The sequence below is a fragment of the Lolium rigidum genome, chromosome 1, assembly GCF_022539505.1.
Source record: "Lolium rigidum isolate FL_2022 chromosome 1, APGP_CSIRO_Lrig_0.1, whole genome shotgun sequence".
In the NCBI taxonomy this organism is placed as follows: Eukaryota; Viridiplantae; Streptophyta; class Magnoliopsida; order Poales; family Poaceae; genus Lolium; species Lolium rigidum.
Window position 1 is genome coordinate 214,911,020 of NC_061508.1, and position 17,441 is coordinate 214,928,460.

Consider the following 17,441-nt stretch of genomic DNA (forward strand, 5'->3'; position numbering starts at 1 on the left):
CATGCATTTTTTGGGCAGTTCAGGTAGATGGGCATGCTAGGGTGAGGCCACACTTGCACATGCCTGCACCATTCCATCTACAAGAATATTGGCCCCATCCAAGGTGTTTGAATCTATTTTAGTGCAAGTTAGACCCATATTAACCCTAAAACCCTTTTTGCCACCTCCTGATTCAAAAATATTCATAATGATAAAAAGTATCATCACATTCCATGTTTATTTGTGTTACATACCATGTGTGAAAATTTTGAGGACATTTGGAGGAGGTCGAAAAATCGGTTGCTTCAAAAAATGGGGCTAAAGTTCCGAACGGATATGGATAGTAGCCTTTTTTCAGCTACAAACTCACACACACTAGCATTTTTCAGGTATAACAAAAACACACTTCCATTTCATCTGAAACCACATTTAATTTTTCATCCACACAAAGAAACACACTTGCATGATATTTTGACATGACCACATCATTGGAAATAAAAAAACTATAGTTGTTTGATGATTTTTTTCAGCTGCAAACACAGTACCATTATTTCATCTCGACATTTCCAATTACACACCTGACTAATTTTAATATGTTGCAAATAAAACAACTATTTGAAATGCTTGCATATTATTCCTACTACTAACCCAAACATTGCAACACACATTGTTGCTAGAAAGCAAATAATATTGTCCTTAGACTTCAACACTTTTCTCTGCATTTTCAATTGTATCTTCAAGGTATTTTCTTTGTCTTCATTTTCGTTCTGCACCTTGTTGATCTTCTCGGATAGTTGCCCTATCACATATCTTTCTCTTCCTTTCCATTCACTGTTAACCCACTCTACATACGTGCATGTATGTATTCCCTGAAAGAAAACATATCATATGAAAACATAGCATTTAAATAATGTTCACACATGAAATTATATGGTTTGAAAATATACCTCATATGGACAACCCAAAAACCGTCTTCCAGTGTCGTAACCGTCGTTGCAAACACGCCGAGCAGGGAACACCGAGTGGCCACACCTGTTCTTTGTGTTCTGCTCAATACCGTAGTACAATGGATCAAACTCATACTGCGGCAAAACATCAACAAACTGAACCATGCCTTCATCATCATCCTATATTTCATCATATCAGATTATGGGTTATGGAAGAATTCTTTTAAAAAACAGCAAATAATCACGGACTAACCGGCTCAACTAGGGTATGTGTTGCCGCAGTCTTCATCTTCCCTCTGTTGTAATGCACAATAGATGTAAGCTTCGCCCATCCGTGGTCGCCGTCCATCGGATCCGCTCTATCCGATGAGTTCACGAGCGCGTGCAGCCGCCGATCACCCCCGCGGCGAGACATAGGCAACACAGACGAACCCTAACGGCGAGTTAGGGAACATTTTGTTAAATAGAAACGGCCCATCGAGTTAGGCTTTATATTTAATTGGGCCGCCAACTCTATCAGCCCAAGACATGCTATACCCAACCACCTAACTCGATCATGCAAAAAAGAATATTGGTTTATTATTTTAACATCATTTACGAAAGATAATTCTTTGTGTTCTCACAAATTTGTAATGGAATCGAAAATATTACGAGTTATTGTGAAACATTATAGGAAAGAATAAAACTATAGTACAGAGAACCAACATGAAAGCAAACAATAATATAGAAAAAATTGAAGAAAAAACAGGATACATAAAAGAGAAGCCACCCACTAAAAATCAGCTTTACAAGAATTGAGTTAATAGACTCATATAAAGAGAACATAGTACAGTACAAATCACTCATAAAAACATAATAAACACAGTAATCCTTCCATGATTATTGAAGTTCAGTAAAAGAACATACAATTTCACATAAAAAGAGAGAGGTAGTTCAAGTAGTCGCGACGATAACATAGATTAGCACAAAAGACACCAGAGTGAAAATATCCACCACTTTACAAACAGTAGGTTCATCGTCTGAAACTTAAACCCCTATATCTTATCGGAAATATATAACAAAGTACGTCAAGTAATCACTCGATCACATCAACAGACATGAAAAGCATGCCCTCCATCTTAAAGAACAAACACAGGACTAACTGGCCAGCCACCAAGTTATTCTTAACACAGAAGTCAGTCCAACCCGACTTAAACCCGATTACTGCCATCAACGGATGTGTAGTAGACAGCATGGCTGTCATCATCATCCTCGCTCCTCAGAAAGTAGATATCACCACTACGACGAACGTCAAGAACAGATACAATAGTCTTCGGGATACGCTGTGATATAAGTAAAAAAAAACACTTCAAAAAGACAATCATACAAAAATGACCAGAAAAAAACATTTGTCAACGAAATTACCAGTGCATTGGAAGCAACATCATATGCAGATAAGCGATGTACAAAAACACCGCCAAGGCCCAGACCACGGTCGTAAACACGGCTGTTGATATTGATGATCTCAGAATTTTTAAGTTCAACAGTTTTTGAGATAAAGATGGATTTAGCATCTCCTTCAAAATAAAAAAAACTTCTGCAGGAAAAAACAATGAGAGAAAAATTCATCAGAAAAAGAGCAGTTTGTCAAACACAAATAACACATGAACAAAAAGTCACTGCAAATTACCTTTGAATAATTCCTTGGAGTTATCTTCAATATCTAGTGGAGTAACAAACAGATTTTCTTCTTCCTCTATGATATCAAATCTTATCTTCTCATTCAGATGCATATCATAATCAGTGAGGAATTTGTTGTAGTCAGGACCGAAAATACGAGTCTTCTTTTTCATCTTGTTCAGCAGAAAATGGTAAACACCCCTGTCCCCAGACTCAACAGTCAAGGCATTACCAGCAGACTTGTTGATATACTTCCTAACATAGCAAGGGATGTTCTGCAAAAAAATTCACATTAGTAATCTTACAAACCTATTTTCCCTGCATATCATATTTAGCTGCATGGCAAATTAAGATTGTAGATACTAGAAAAAAATGCAAATCAAAATAACTTACAGAGTATTCTTCAAAGTTTGTACGCAGAGTAATGCAGAAGAACTCTGGTTGGCAACCACCATCACGGTTTCCACAGATTGGACACTTCATCTCATATATGAATACAAAATTATTATAAAGGATACAAATGTGCATATCTAAATTCATACAAGAAACCATATTCATCAAATGAACAACACTCTTAAGTACACTGAAAAAAATGAAATAGGATAATTTCTCCGCATACCAAAAAGAGGTGCACAAATAATAAATACTACACGAATTATACAAGTTTTATCATTACTGCACTCCATACAGAAACAACTAAACTCTATTTAGGTACATCTGAATGCTTAGTTTACTACATCGTTCATATTGTTACTGAAAAAAATCCTAAACCATTAAGAAGTGCAAAACATATCAATTAGACTCAAAGCCTAAAGAAACAATCTAATTAAGAATTCATGCAGACCATAATTACTAGAAACAAAAGCAGACCACAAATTAAAATGGTTATAAGTGATGCCATATAAAATAATATACATGCTGCATACAAAGAACAGCTCCATTAGGACCCAGCATAAATAATAGGGATAGAAAAGTAGGGGAAAGTAATACATAGACAAAGACAAAAAAACAAGTAGAAGAAAAGGACCACAGCAGTAGGACCGCACAGCACGTGCACATACAAAAAAGGACTTCCAGATCTGGGTGGTGGATAGAAACGGAAAGAAAAAAGAGGACATCCACTGACAAAGAATTGATGAAAAGCCTCACAGTGACTAGATCGAGTACTAAAACCAACAGATCTGTTTGGATTTACCTTGTTCCCTTCTCTGCAACCGCCGGTTCAGACGGCCACCTCCACAAGCTCCGACGTTGACAACGAGAGGAGAAGAACAGTCGACAGGGGATGGAGAAGAATCGACCGGTCCAGGGTTGAAGGCTTCAAGCGGAGTTAAATACGAACGGCCCAACAAAACGAAAGACAAGGCCCGCCAGGAAAAAAGCCCAGTAAACACGCAGTGAGAAAAAAACAAACCCAACCCAAAAGCCTGTCCCCGGAGCCCAACCCGCGCGGTAATGATGAAACATTAGCTGATTAACTGTTTATTTGTCAAATCTGTTTTATTTGCTGAATAATGGCTAAACCTTCAAATTACTTCAGAAACTTCAGCTGGCCACGTTAACTGTTTAGGTGCATAATTAATTAGTAGTACAACCAAATATTTCTCACAGCATATATGCGTGATCACAATTTACCAACTGTTTAACACAAGTTCTGACTGTAGTTACACATAGACGTGAAAAGCTATTGATTTGATCACAGTGTACAGATATGCATGCTCACAACTTAGGCCACCATTACATGCAACTTAATATGGAGAAGCTTGGTGTACAAGGTAATGGAGTTGCCATTCAACATAAGATGTTGCACGAGTCCACTACCTGGATTGTAAATTACATGCTAATTATAAAATGTTCATATGTTGAATTATGTAAATAGGACAGCTTATAGGCACTCACTTGTTGTTAAGTTTACATTTCTTGCTGCGTCGGTTGTGACCTAGCTCTTTGCAAGCCCCGCACTTAATTTTGTGCTCGTCGTACGATAGAGGTCTTCCATTTTTAGACTTGGGGCGGTTGTCATCATCTTTATTATGTGTACCTTTGCTCGATACTTTAACAGGATCCTGGACCTTAACCATGTTTCCTTCTCGGTCCTCCACATGTTGAACTGCTAATGAGCTTAGACAAATCGGAACAGCACCCACCGTACCCTCCTTGTCGTACTCAACCGCCTTTGATATCACGTCCTTTAAAGCGTCTGCATGACTCGAGCCCAAAGTGTTGGGTGTTTGCATGCTGCATGCATAGCTTGCGAGGATAACACACTGACCTTGCTATATTCAATTCTATCCGCTGTACCTGACCAACCTACTCCAAACATATCACTCGTTCGCCTAGCAGGCAGTCCATTTCTTGCATTTTTTGATAACCGACGAAGAACACAACACTTTGGAATTTCATATATTTGCGAACACATAGAACATGGAATATATGTTTGCAAGGGAGTCCTTTTCGAATCATTCTCCTGCAGCTGCACTTTATAGTTTCTTTAGGATTTTCCGGTGTATATTCCACGGTGAACTGCCTATTTGGTTTATTATGCCATGCCACGACAAAAGTTTCAGACCCACATCCCAGCTTTCTTTCCAAAGTCACTATGCCGCCAACTGGCCTCAAATCTAGCTGCAATATGTAGAAGTTTGCCGGGGTAAACTCGTGGGAAGCAAATACCTCCAGATCCCTGCAGCTTGTTACGGGCACAGGTAATGTCTGTGAGGCCGTGCAGTCATCATGCGCCTCGTTCTCACGGATGCGGGTAATGCAATTCTCATAGTGCAGTATCATGTCCACTAAAGTCATTTCTCCATCAAGGTGCGGGTGAAGGCGGGAATTCAGACTTTCACTCCGCTGGTTGCTCTTCATACCAAGCCAAAAACCCTCTGTCAGAAAAGCTGCAGCCCACAGGTGCCTCTTCCTGTACATCCTCTTCAACCAAATTTCGGTGTTCTCCGTCTTCCATCTTTTTAAAAAAGCCTGCCATCTCTGCTCAAATTCGGCTATGGACGTGCTATAGTACAACATAGACCGGAACTCGCCTAACGACTTGTGAGTCGAGATGGATCTTCATATTCTTTTCAACATGCCATGAACATATGCGGTGCCGGACATCGGGAAATACGGTGCGAATTGCCCTAATCATCGCCGAGTCGGCGTCCGTAATTACACTCAAAGGCTTATTCTGACACACTGCCTTCAGAAATGTTTGCAGCAACCACACATAAGTTTCTTCTGTCTCATCTGAAACTATGGTACAACCAAAAACCGTAGTCCTACGGTGATTGTTCGGACCCACAAAAGGTATGAATGACATACCATAGCGATTCATCTTGTACGTCTTCGTCAAACACAAGGACATCTCCATAGTCCTCATAGTCATGTACTGAATCGCGAGTCACACCAGAACATTCTCTTCAGCCGTCCTTCTTTATCTAAGTCGTAGTCGAAATAAAAACTTGGGTCCTTCTCCTTTCGCTCAGCATAATCCCTATGGTCGTGGCAGCATCACCCTTCGCAAGTAGTTTCCTCTTTTCCTTGCTGCAAAGGTTGTACAGATCCCGTCGGACGTACCCAACGCCGCCATACCATCCACTTCTGCTAATCATGGAATCCATTATGGTGTGCTTCCTAACACCTGCAGCTCCCATAGCTAAGATCTCAGCCTTCTGATGCTCTTTGATTTTTCTATGCGACCAAAGAAAAGGTGTTTCATCCGGTCTTGCGGGCGTATGACTGTGCTTGTCATCAAAACTATCAACATACCAGACACCAAGTTTTTCATTCAGCTTCACAGTCATCTGCGCCTCACAGTTGCATCGAGACAGAGGTCTGAGCCTCCGGCTATGTCCCTCTTCGGTCAGCAACTTTGGATCACGCTCACCTTCCCTCGAACACAAAAAACGCCTGTAACGCCTATGTCTCGTAATTTTTTTGCTATATCTGACCTTATCCAATCTGACGCTGAATCCATTATCTTTGGCATAGCTGTTGTAGAATACGAAAGCAGCTTCTTCACTAGGAAAAGTCATCTCCTTTATCATCATGTACAGCTCTATCGTATCCTCTTCCTGACAAGCTTGACTGAGGTTCGCATCATCACCATCATCAACATGGGACTGACACATGAAAAACATAGCAATCAAACTCTAATTTTTGTATGTGTCTACTAAAATAAATTGGTTTCCACAAATAATGAACCAATACATACCTCCTTGCTGTTCGACGCCTTTGGCTCCACATAATGTTTGCCACCTACTGACTCATCATAAAAACAATTCTCCACGTCGGATTCACCATAATAGTCATAGTCATTTTCAAGTCCATATATTTCCTACAAAAATTAAAGACAACAAGTAAATGTACCTCATTACTATTTCCCACTTTCTAATGGTAATCTCATTTCGTTGCATATCAAATAACAATTACACTCCATGTACCTCATTGCTGTTTTCCTCCAACGCAGCCTCACTAATATCTCTCTCATAATCATTGTCAATGTCCATCTACATATTCAATGATAACATGACAATGTTAAAACATTTATCGTTCTGCATTTGATTTCCATGAAAAAAATGAATATATCAAAGACACTTACATTAATAATTGCTTCCCTCCCATGCTCTGAGCTCATGGAATTATCTGACCTTGAACCAACAAAAATATTCTCACTCGCTGACAAAGATTCATCACCAAGGCCCGTTCTAGAATTATCTGACTCATCTCCATGAACTCCAATTCCAGGAACCTTCTCTACCTCACAAACACCAGACCTCGTCTCATCCATTTCGTAGCTACAAAAGAAATCACAAATTCAGTGCATCCGCATCAAAAAAAATTTCAGAAGTTAGCATGATCCAACAAGAGGTGAGTTATCATGTGCGTACCTACCAGTCGATGCGCCGGAGGAGTAAGCCTACCCCCACCACAGGGGTCGATCGATGCGTCCGAGGAGGAAGAAGCCGCTAAGGCCACGCTCAAGGGAAAGAGGAGCCGGCCCTAACCCTAGCCGCGCTCGCCCAGACTTATCTGGTTGGAGCGATCAAGGGCGCCGGCGGAGACGGCCGGCGGGCCAGCGGCAGATCCCACCCGCGAGGAAGAGGAACCCTACCCCCACCAGCTCGTGCTCGCGCTAGGGTTCCAACGAGGAGTAAAATGCTCACGGCGATCGCGGCAACAGAAGGGGACGTGCACGACGGCGGAGACTTTATCTGGTTGGAGCGATCAACGGCGACGGCGGAGACGGCCGACGCGCCAGCGGCAGATCCCTCCCGAGAGGAAGATCAACCCTACCCCCACCAGCTCGTGCTCGCGCTAGGGTTTCCGACGACGGAGGAGTACAACTTCCTCCTCCTCACGACGATCGCGGCAACAGAAGACACATGCACGACGATCGGCGAGTTTTAGGCGGATTAGATCTTAATTAACTGCTCACGTGATCTCCATTTTTTTTTAAATGTGACGTACATATACCGTATCCATACATATGGGTATACACGGGCTGGATATGGGTTCGGGCGAGCCCAATGCTTAAAAAAAAAAACTCAATTTGACCCCTCAACTTCACTTAGGGGGGAGCACCGGAGCATCCCTCGCGGTCGTAATGTCTGGAATTTGTGCCATGGGTAACATCTACGGCAGGATTGGACGGCTGATTACTCGGCTCCAGGAGTAGCATCAAGAAGTTGATCACAGGTAACCAATTCACTTTCGTTTCCAATCTATGAGATCCTTGATCGAGATGCTACAAATTGCAGGTATCTTTGCGGTCGTCGGCGACCGGCCGTGAAACTAGAGAGTATAAAGTTGGCTCCTCACCGCAGCGTGCATGGACGATGTTTATGATCTCGGATAGATGGTAGTCCTACATGCTAGCCACTTTAATCTCTGTACTCTCCATGCAGATAGAGGTGCCGGAGGTGCCGTGCTCAAATATGCCTCAGCAGCCACCGCGGTTCTCTCCTCTGATTTTTCTGTTCATGTACCTCCGTTGTTGGCCTAAGTTTCAGGCCATGCATTATATTCAACTACCATGTTACTTTCAGCAGAGGTAGTGCCGCATACGTAGATCCTAAACCTCAGGTGGCTTTGCGGAGCTCCGGGCTCGATGCAAGCAACAGCCGGCCGGCCGGCCGGCATGGTGTCTGGTGCATCACGGTGGCAACACGCAGCTGACCAGCATAGAAGAAACTGCATGGTTAAAACGAAAGTTTTTTTTAGATCAATCCAAATATTTGTGCACACAGAAGATTTATCTTATTAGATCTGTAGATGTGCATGCAGATTACTAGCCCTCGAAGGTTGTGTTGGGCTGCAGGCTTCGGCGCTCCGATCGACTTGGTCTATGGTGCATCACGGTGATACTTGATGAACATCGAGGAAACTGCATGGCTGTAGGGGTGTTCTTTGTAGATCCACTTCACTACATACTCTAGAGATTTGTACGGTAAGAACGATTGATTATATTCACTTATTAGTGTAGTTGCGGGTGGAAGCTGAATTGACATACTTGGTTAACTACATTTGCAAGATTTCATTTGTAATTTTTAGTAATTGATTTAGACATTTGGCAAATAATTAGCGTAGCAATTCCTGTTTTCTCATTTACTAAATTTAGTTGTAACCATATCAGTCCATAGATACATTTTCCTGAAATTTAACTATTCCGGATTTGAATATGCCGTGCAAAAATAATTCAGACCTTATGTCTGCTCTGAATGAACCTAATTTAGCAGATTGGTTAAGGTGAATTAACATCTTTTGTTGGCTAGCAGCATTTCATGGCAGATGGGAGATGGTAAATCATCAATAGGTAAGGAACTTGATTATTGAAACTTAAGATTAGAGTTGAGTGTTGTTTCTCTGGCATAGACTAGAGGGTCCTTGTATGGCTTGCTATGGCGGAAATTCGTGAATTTCGTAGTCAATAACCAATATCAAGAACTATGATGCATTATTTATTCATTAGCACTTCTGATATGTACAATCAATTTTGACAGAAGTTTGCTGTACAGCTGCCGTGATCGGTTGATAAACTTCATCTTTTCGATCTATTTGTCCCTATTAGCTAAATCGCAACTACCACCTCTTGGTCATGAACACGGGAGCACATCCAGTTTTAAAGTTCTTTGATGCATTCACACATTACTTCAAACTGAATTACGATATGGTCAGTTCCACAGTGACAAAGAAGAAAACGCTCCAACGGGCGTAGCAGTTTGAAAGAGGTGTTTTAGTTAGCTGCAGTCTGCAGAATTTCTCCCATACATCCTCTCGGTCTCTTTGCACCAAATCTGTAGCAAGCACCACTGCCAAGAGGAGTTCAACGGCTGGCAACAGGTGGCGGTGGCCGGAACGGAATTAGTTTCACCTTCAGTCGAAAGTTCTACTTGCATGCCGGCAGCTAAAGCCAATGTCTTGAAACATCGTGAAACAAGGTAATAATGTCAACATGCAGATTCGGCATAGCTATATGGTAAAATGCCTACACGTGGTTTAGTTCTTTGTTAGGGATATTTTAAATACTTGAATATAGCTATATCCTCGGTCCATGCATATATGTAGGTACGCATATACTGAATCAGTAATGGTTAATAGTACCTGGAGTATGTTAGACCTAAATTTTAGGGAATTTAAATTTAAAATATGGACTGCCGCTAAGTTTTTTTAAAATCTAAATAGAACATAGACGCACATGTATACTCATATATTGTCTACTCGATGCAACCGCCTTTTTAGGATAACCACAAATTATATCAAATTAAATGAGTTATTTTTGTGGATACTGAAAAATTGTTGATAATATTAAATACCAACGAACTCACAAAAACACGTCCATATTAACTAATACCAAATACTTGCAAAAAGTCTTTATATAGAGAAAAGGGCATCAAATTAACTAGCCCATGCAGGTGCATGGGTTGAAGACTAGTGTTCTCTAATTCTTCTTCTGCGCTCCGTGGATCCAGTGCGTGATTCTTCGTCACGGTGCATCCTTCCTGAGGCGTCCTTCTGCGCGGTGGACACAAATATTTCCGGGTTGGATCCCAACCTGCGCGAGGTGTCTGCCTTACTCTGTTGCTTCATTGCTGAAGCTACGAGTGTGCGGAGATGTGCGATGTCGATTTCCTCATCGTTTTTGGTCAGGAGCTCCGCAGCCTTCTTCATATTGTCCTTTGGAGTTGTGAGCGGTTGACGATTGGTGGGTGTCGCAAAGTTGATCTTGCGGGGGCCTTCCCGATGGATCCTATATGCTTCCTTGTTGGCATCCTCTATGATGGTTTCCCACCGTGCTCAGAGTGCTTTGGCCTTCTCCAAGTAATCAATAGCTTCGTGCTCTCTTTCTAGGAATTTCTCCATCACCTCCTCTACTTCTTGCCTTTCCTCCATCATTACTACTGCGGTGTTGGCAAATCTCTCAGCGGTAGCCAGCAGTTCCTTCCTTTTGGATTCTAGAGCTTCCGGGTTAGCGGCATCCTCCGGAGTTACTGGTTTGGTCAGGATTTCCGAGTTTGCAATGACACCTCGGCCTGCCTGCCTAGCGAGCTCTTCTATGGGCAAATCTTCACCGTGTTCGAGGACACATCCTTCTCCAGGATCCGACACGATGCGATAGCGCACCCATTTTAGAGTCTCTAGATTGGACGGGCCTGGAAGTCCGAGGTCGGTCGGAGTCGCTTCTGCGTCAGTTCCTTGCTCCAGCCCGGTTCAAGTCACGAGGACCTCCTTTGGCGGGGCGGATTCTGTCTCAGCTTTCTCCTCATCCTCCAACTCCTTCATAACACGGTTGTACTCATCTGTATCCATGGAGGAAGCATCGTCAGAGGTTGGGCTTAAGTTGCCAAGGATTGATTCTTCTTTGTCTCTGGCATCCTCTTTCTGATCCGGGGCGTTGTTGTCTCCGACAACCTCTTGCTGATTCGAAGCGTCGCTATCTCCGGTAGCCTCAACCTGCATGGGCCCGGCTCCCTCCTGGGGAGGGGCGGTTCCTCCGGTATGTGCGAGGAAGTGCACGAAGTGGCACCTTTGCTTTTCTAACACCCGGGAGACCCAGCGGATCTGCATTGGTTTTCCACCGTAATTTCCTACCCAGGGGCGGATTGGGTGGGTTTTGAAATTTCCAGATCTAAGGCGGAATCTTCCTGAAGAAGTTCCTGCGACTCAGATAGGATCTTCGCGACTGCGTCCTACTCAGTGGCGGTCGCGTCAGCGTTACTTACCAGGGTGTTTCCGTCGGAATCGACGGTCTCACCGATGAAGAGGTGAATGCCGCAGATTGGGACGATGGAGAGCTTGATGGGGTCGGTCTTAGCCGGAATCCAGCACTCGTCCTGAGGGACGATCGGAAAATTCCTGACGTAAAGGACACGCCCCACAACGATGGAGTCGTCGTAGCTTCCCATGGCGGAACCCTCCCGGTTCCAGCCTCCAAACACCGCTGGCACCACGGTGGGCGCCAACTGTTGTTGCCTATTCGACGGTACCTCGGAGGAGGGATCCTCACGAGGGGGAGAATAAGTAGGGGCCATCGGGCGGAGAGTCCTCGGGACGGTGGTACGCGATTTACCTAGCTTCGGAACACCTGCATGATGACAGGGCCTATTGCTGCTTGTCTGGAATTATCTGGGCGCTTTCGCGTTGTTACAATGAGCTGTGGTTGTGCCTTTAGGGCTCCCGGGATCCGGCTTATAAAGGTGCCAGGATCTAGGGTCGACATGGAGAGTCCTAGCCGGAATACAAGTCACCTAACTACGGAATACTACATTGCCGTGCACGTCAAGGATCCGCCTTCCCTTATCCGCCGTACTGGATCCGGCTACCCCTGATGGGCCAGGCCGGATCCGACTTCCAGTCTCGGTTGGTGGATCCGGCTCCTTGTTCCTGGGCTGGACTTCATCCTTCTTGATCTACAACAACCTGGCCGCCCGATGGGCCACACGCCACCATCACCGTCTATGGGCCACCCGGGCTTGCCGGATCTAGGCACTGTCGATGGTACACCCATGAAGTATACCCACAACACCTGGGATATTACACTACTATCTCACTTTCAAATTATAATACATTTTGCTCATTTTGGTAAAAAAAACCAACCCCATGTGTCAGGGTGGCGTCCCCGAAGACACGATGGAGGCTGAGGAGCTGGGCCGCCAACTGCTCGGTGCGGAGGTCGCGTGGATCCACTGATCGAGGCCGCGATCATATCTATTGGAGCGGGTGGTTCCTACGGGGTCACCGCGTGTTGCAGGGCGGCCTAGGTGCGACGGTTTTGGCTATTGTCTGCAGCTCCGTGGTTGAGGTGATCACGGAGAGGATGGTGGCGCGGCCGCGCCACCGTTGGTGGGCGCGACTTGCGGATCGGCTTTTGGTTCTACTGTTGGGGCGCTTCTCTCAGATGGTGGCTCGATGTTGTGAGGTGACGTCCGGTTGCTATCTGCGGTCTTGGGCAAGATGGTTGTTTGGTGTTGGCAAACTTCTTGTCACACGAGATTCAACTTGGTTGTGGTGGTTCGTCGGCTGCCGGTGGTGGTGGTCGGCTCGTTGGAACAAGTGGTGACGATGGTTGTTGGTTTGTTCAGGGTGAAAGCCTATGAAAGAGCAAGGTCTCCCTATAGTGTTTTGTGTGTTTGATAACAACACTCGAATATATTTCACCGTGTGCATAGCTACCTTGAAGATTTGCAGGTGCATGCTTGTGACGGTAAAGCACACGTCCGTTGGGAACCCCAAGAGGAAGGTATGATGAGTACATCAACGAGTTTTCCCTCCGTAAGAAACCAAGGTTATCGAACCAGTAGGAGATGAAGACCACGTGAAGGTTGTTGGTGAAGGAGTGTAGTGCGGCGCAACATCAGGGATTCCGGTGCCAACGTGGAACCTGCACAACACAATCAAACTACTTTGCCCCAACTTAACAGTGAGGTTGTCAATCTCACCGGCTTGCTGAAAACAAAGGATTAAACGTATGGTGTGGAGAATGATGTTTGCTTGCGAGAAAACAAAAGAGAACAATGATTGCAATAGGTTGTATTTCAGATGTAAAAGAATGGACCGGGGTCCACAGTTCACTAGTGGTGTCTCTCCAATAAGATAAATAACATGTTGGGTAAACAAATTACAGTTGGGCAATTGACAAATAGAGAGGGCATAACAATTGATACGCGTAAAGCACATGTCCGTTGGGAACCCCAAGTGGAAGGTATGATGCGTATAGAAGCAAGTTTCCCTCAGTAAGAAACCAAGGTTTATCGAACCAGTAGGAGCCAAGAAGCACGTTGAAGGTTGATGGCGGCGAAGTGTAGTGCGGCGCAACACCAGGGATTCCGGCGCCAACGTGGAACCTGCACAACACAATCAAAGTACTTTGCCCCAACGTAACAGTGAGGTTGTCAATCTCACCGGCTTGCTGTAAACAAAGGATTAATTGTATAGTGTGGATGATGATGTTTGTTTGCGAAGAACAGTAAAGAACAAGTATTGCAGTAGATTGTATTTCAGATGTAAAGAATGGACCGGGGTCCACAGTTCACTAGTGGTGTCTCTCCCATAAGATAAATAGCATGTTGGGTGAACCAATTACAGTTGGGCAATTGACAAATAAAGAAGGCATAACAATGCACATACATATATCATGATGAGTACTATGAGATTTAATCAGGGCATTACAACAAAGTACATAGACCGCTATCCAGCATGCATCTATGCCTAAATAGTCCACTTTCAGGTTATCATCCGAACCCCTTCCGGTATTAAGTTGCAAACAACAGACAATTGCATTAAGTATGGTGCGTAATGTAATCAACACAAATATCCTTAAACAAAGCATCGATGTTTCATCCCTAGTAGCAACAACACATCCACAACCTTAGATCTTTACGTCACTCGTCCTGCATTCAATGGAGGCATGAACCCACTATCGAGCATAAATACTCCCTCTTGGAGTTACAAGTATCAACTTGGCCGAGCCTCTACTAGCAACGGAGAGCATGCAAGAACATAAACAACATATATGATAGATTGATAATCAACTTGACATAGTATTCAATATTCATCGGATCCCAACAAACACAACATGTAGCATTACAGATAGATGATCTTGATCATGATAGGCAGCTCACAAGATCTTACATGATAGCACAATGAGGAGAAGACAACCATCTAGCTACTGCTATGGACCCATAGTCCAGGGGTGAACTACTCACACATCGATCCGGAGGCGATCATGGCGATGAAGACCCTCCGGGAGATGAATTCCCTCTCCGGCAGGGTGCCGGAGGCGATCTCCTGAATCCCCCGAGATGGGATTGGCGGCGGCGGCGTCTCTGGAAGGTTTTCCGTATCGTGGCTCTCGGTACTGGGGGTTTCGCGACGAAGGCTTTAAGTAGGCGGAAGGGCGGAGTCGGAGGACTCACGGGGGCCCCACACGCTACGGCCGCGCGGGCCCTCCTTAGGCTGCGCCGCCCTAGTGTGGCGGCACCCCGTGGCCCCACTTCGTTTCTCCCTCGGTCTTCTGGAAGCTTCATGGAAAAATAAGCCCCTGGGCGTTGATTTTGTCCAATTCCGAGAATATTTCCTTACTAGGATTTCTGAAACCAAAAACAGCAGAAAACAAAGAATCGGCTCTTCGGCATCTCGTCAATAGGTTAGTGCCCGAAAATGCATAATAATGACATATAATGTGTATAAAACATGTGAGTATCATCATAAAAGTAGCATGGAACATAAGAAATTATAGATACGTTTGAGACGTATCAAGCATCCCCAAGCTTAGTTCCTACTCGCCCTCGAGTAGGTGAACGATAACAAGGATAATTTCTGAAGTGACATGCTATCATAATCTTGATCAATACTATTGTAAAGCACATGAGATGAATGCAGCTGTCGAGGGTGCTCCTCGGCAATGCCCTCCGATAGGGGCTTAGGGTTGATGGAATCCTGCAAGCTGACACGAGACATCGGTACACAGACAAGCGGGGAGAGCGATTTACCCAGGTTCGGGGCCCTCGATGAGGTAAAACCCTTACGTCCTGCCTGTCTGTTCTTGATTATGATGAAAACAGGTTACAATGGGGTGCCGAATAGTTCGGCTGTGGTCTCGTCGAGGTGCTAGTTGTTAGGTAACCTAGTTCTAAGCTTCTGCTGGCTAGTATTGCTAAGATTGATTGTCTGTCCCCTCGATAGCCCCTCTCCTGGCCTTTATATAGGTGGCCAGGTCTCGAGAGGTCTAATCGAGTACGACTAGGTTTACAGTAGATCTGTTTCTAAACTTTCCTTGTTCGGCTCCTTTCGTGTCTTGTACTTCAAGAAACCTTCCGCTGCACCGTCCTAGTGGCCCATCTTGCCATCGGGTACCTTCATGGGCCTTCAGTTGGGCTGTGTAGGGTAGAGCAACATTGGTTATCCGAAGGGTTATGCCCACGTCAGTAGCCCCCGAGTGTCTAGCCGAACATAGTTCGGGTAGAGACTAAAGCATGTCTCCTTCCGAGGTCCTTCTCCTTGATCATTCTTGTATTTCTTCTGTCTTCTATTTCCTATCGGGTGCGCGTCAGCGCTCCCGATGGGAGTAGCCCCCGAATCTAGGTACGGATGCTTGTAATCCGTGCGTAGACTCAAGTTGTACCACTCAAAGATTTTCTTCTGCCGAAGCTTTTTCCTGCAAGTCTTTGTAGTCCATCCGACACATTTTCCTTATGCAAGGGATAACGAATAACGTGCCCAACTTCTGTTGGTTAACTGCCGACGGCAAAACAACGTTACCCTACACAGAATCAAGTCCCCGGGCATGATCCTGGAGTGCGAAAAAAGTTCTATCGGGTGCTCGTTCAGTGCTCCCGATGGGAGTAGCCCCCGAGTCTGGGCACGGGCGCTTACGTTCAAATGCAACCTCGAGTCACGTTTTTTCCTTCGAGTCTTTATTCTATCGGGTGCGCGTCCGCGCTCCCGATGGGAGTAGCCCCCGAGCCTAGGTGCGGATGCTCGCAATCCGCGCGTAGGCTCAAGTTGATCACCCGACATTTTCTTATCTCTTCGTATGCAATCATTCTTCATGACGTCATCGATGACGTTTTTCTATCCCCTTGATTTTGACTTGATAAGACATGACCTGCCAGCCCTGTTTTCGAGCAATTCCCGCTCCTCTTTACACGGTTAGCGAGGCACCTCCTCGATTTCCGCAACCATTAACCGGAGAAAAAGGCCCGTTAACAATACGAAACCTTTCTTAAGTTCCCCAAGAGACAGAAATTCCTAGTATTCTCCTTCATTCATCCCTTCGCTGTTCTTCTTCTTCTCCTGTTCACAACCGCTTGCGCCGCCACCACTGTCTTCCGATTTCTCCCAGATCTCACAATGGTGAAGAAGAAGAACCCTAGCGCCGCCGCCAGTTCCACGAGCGGCGGTGCCGCTGCCAGATCCTCCTCGATTCTTTTGAAGGAAGGCGCCCCCGTCGCTCCTCCCCCAGCTCCGGCGCCGCCGGTACCACCAAGTCCAGCAGCCAGGCCCGGAGATTGGACAGCTTCTACCGTCACCAAGCGTGACGAAAAAAGATCCCGAAGCCTGGGATTGATCTCCTCCGATGAGGGGAATGTGATCTTTCCAGGTGCGATTTCTCGACCTAATCCCCCTGCCGGTTTTACCGTGATGTTCTTATCGTTCTTATATCGAGGCCTTTCGCTTCCCGTCCACGAATTCCTTCTCCATCTCTTGCCAACTTACGAAATCCAACTATGGCAACTCACTCCCAACTCAATCCTCCACGTTGCTGTGTTTATCACCCTCTGCGAAGCATATCTGGGCGTTGAACCTCATTTTGGGTTGTGGAAAAAGATCTTCTATGTGAAAAGATACAGCAGTAGTAACGGA